The sequence below is a fragment of the Homarus americanus genome, unplaced genomic scaffold (assembly GCF_018991925.1).
Source record: "Homarus americanus isolate GMGI-L3 unplaced genomic scaffold, GMGI_Hamer_2.0 scaffold1978, whole genome shotgun sequence".
Lineage (NCBI taxonomy): Eukaryota > Metazoa > Arthropoda > Malacostraca > Decapoda > Nephropidae > Homarus > Homarus americanus.
The window spans coordinates 22,025-24,893 of NW_024737670.1; the positions used below are offsets into that span (position 1 = coordinate 22,025).

The 2,869-nt window shown below is 40.5% G+C and overlaps 1 non-coding gene across 1 annotated transcript; it reads right to left on the reverse strand.

The window, feature by feature from the left end:
- Nucleotides 1–818: 818 nt before the first annotated feature.
- On the reverse strand, nucleotides 819–892 carry Trnag-ccc. Its single transcript has one exon. It is a non-coding gene; the product is annotated as a tRNA-Gly (tRNA).
- Nucleotides 893–2,869: the final 1,977 nt, after the last annotated feature.

Here is a 2,869-nt window from a genome sequence, read left to right on the forward strand (position 1 = left end):
GGAAAAATTGACAATAGAGGGTGTCAGAGAAAAAAAGAGATTTAAATGGACACGAGGGGCGCCAGGGATGGAAAAAGTGCGTGAAATTGTCGACACGGAGTAGCGGAAAATAGTTAGAATTCGTGACAAGCGGAAACTAGCGGAGGTATTTCACCGAGTGGATTGACGACATTACCCTGCACGATGGTGGCCGCTTTTCCTGCACCATACTACACTGCTCTACACCATAGTACAGTGTCCCACACCATACTACACTGTCCTACACCACGATATACTGTCCCACACCATACTACACTGTCCTACACCATACTATACAGTCCTGCACCACGCTTGACTGTCCTACACCACGCTACACTGTCCTACACCATACTATACTGTCCTACACCACGCTACACTGTCCTACACCATACTACACTGTCCTACACCACGCTACACTGCCCTACACCACGCTACACTGTCATACACCACGCTACACTGTCCTACACCATACTACACTGTCATACACCACGCTACACTGCCCTACACCACGCTACACTGTCATACACCATGCTACACTGTCCTACATCACGCTATACCATACATACTACACTATCCTATAATGATTGCCCCCCGTGTACGAGGAAGGTCGACTCAAGGGCCACATAGGTGTAAATTTTTTTAAGGTGCAGAAGCTGTCGCCAACACCCTAAGTTAACGAGAAGACTGGACAACTCGCCAACTAAAACCCCAGAACACAATCCGCAAATCGATTAACATCCAGGTCCCAATTACTGCTGGGTAGACAGACGCAGATGGCGTAAAGAAACTTGCCCATAGTTTCACCCTGCCTGGGAATCGAACCCAGGTCCACTCGCTTGGGAAGCGAACATGCTAACCATTACACCACAGGTCGCCATACACAAATTGCTGTGTGGTGTAATATAGTGTAGTGTGGTGTAGCTACACTACACTATCATACACCACGCTACACTACACTAAGATACTACACTATACAACGATAAAATACACTACACTATATTACACCACACAACAAATACAATACACCACAAGCACTGCACTATACAAAACCACAATAAACTACACTATATTACAGTACAACACGCAACACTACACCACACAACACCCCAATACACTACAAAACACTATATTGTCAGTCTCGCTGTATAGGGTGTAGAGCACACCTTCTGTTGGTGTCCCCTCACACAGTGCACCTACTTACTGTGTATATTACCCGCGCTCAGAGCATTGACGACGAGGGGAGTGTAATCGACATACATGTGTGTGTGTGTGTGTGTGTGTGAATTATAGTCTAGAAACGATAATTTTCAATGTCTCTCTCTCTCTCTCTCTCTCTCTCTCTCTCTCTCTCTCTCTCTCTCTCTCTCTCTCTCTCTCTCTCGATGTACTCACAGTCGAGTCTATCAACCATCAGTAGCACTGACCTGGAAATAAAAAGAAACATCTTCGAAATATTACCATTGTTATATAAAGGAATATTACACTCAAATATGGTATATAGCTTAAGGGTGACCAATTATAATTAAGTAATATAATTTGACTGAAATTATCAATTCCAGTAATATAATCTACCAACCGGTTGTGTTTCACTTAAGAAAAGTTTGTTTTGGTTTAATCTGCTCCTATATTAATGAACAAAAAACTATCATAATAATGTATAGTTGTAATAGTAACACTAAGAGTAGTAGTAGTAGTAATAATAGTACTTTTTATGATTGACGTTTCAAAACCTTGTGTAAAAAAAACATCAACAAAAGCCATCTGGTAAAATAAGTATTACTAACAACAGTACCAAGTAACACAAAAGGAATAGCAACACCAATATTGACAGCATCGGTAACAGCAACAACAGCATCAGAAATAACGTCAAAAGCACCAAGAACAGCTTCAATAATAACAAGAACAGCATGAATAATTACAACAGCAATAACAAGTAACATCATCAATGACATCAATAATAACAACAACGTCATCAATAACAATAACATCAGTAACATTAATAACAACAACAACAAAAGCACAATAATAACAGTAACAATAGCAACAACAGCATCAATAATAACAGTAACAGCATCAATAATAACAGTAACAGCATCAATACTTAATAACAGCAACAATTGTCACTATTCAGAGCATCAATAACAGCAACGACAGCATTATTAATAACAGCAACAACAGCATCACTAATAACAGTAATAACAGCATTTTTAATAATAGCATCATTAACAACAGCATCAATAACAGCAGCAACAACAGCATCAGAAACGTCAACAGTAGTACCACCAAAAACAACAACAACGATAGTAGCATCAACAACAACAACAACAGCAGCAGCAGCACCATTAACAGCACACCAGTAAATAGCAAAAGCCATCATAAAAGTACCTCCAGTACGAATAATCAATCAAATAGCGCCTGGCGTTCACCTCCGTCTGACACTAACGCTACTTTATGACAGCTATAGAGCCAGAGGAATGTTCTCCTCCCCTCTCTGCCTGTACCAGCGGCGCTTCCTCCTTACCAACTATCAGTAGTGTTTAACCTCCATCAAGACACCAATATCCATCCGCTGTGTGTTGAGTCGTTCCCAGGGAGTGAAGGTGAACCAGACTTCTTCTGCAGAAAGTTGATAAGATTATGTTCTTGTCTCTAAAGAGAATAAAAGGTTAGATGATTTTTATTAGAGCGAAAATTAAGGTCCTCAGGGTTCTTAATGGTGGACTTGCTTCAGCCTTGAGCTTGTAAATAACACATTGGAAGATTGACAAATAAAGCCACGACTTAATGAGTACGGACGAGGAGGAACAATAAGTAAGTGTTGAAAAAGAACAAAGGAATACGTCTGAGATAA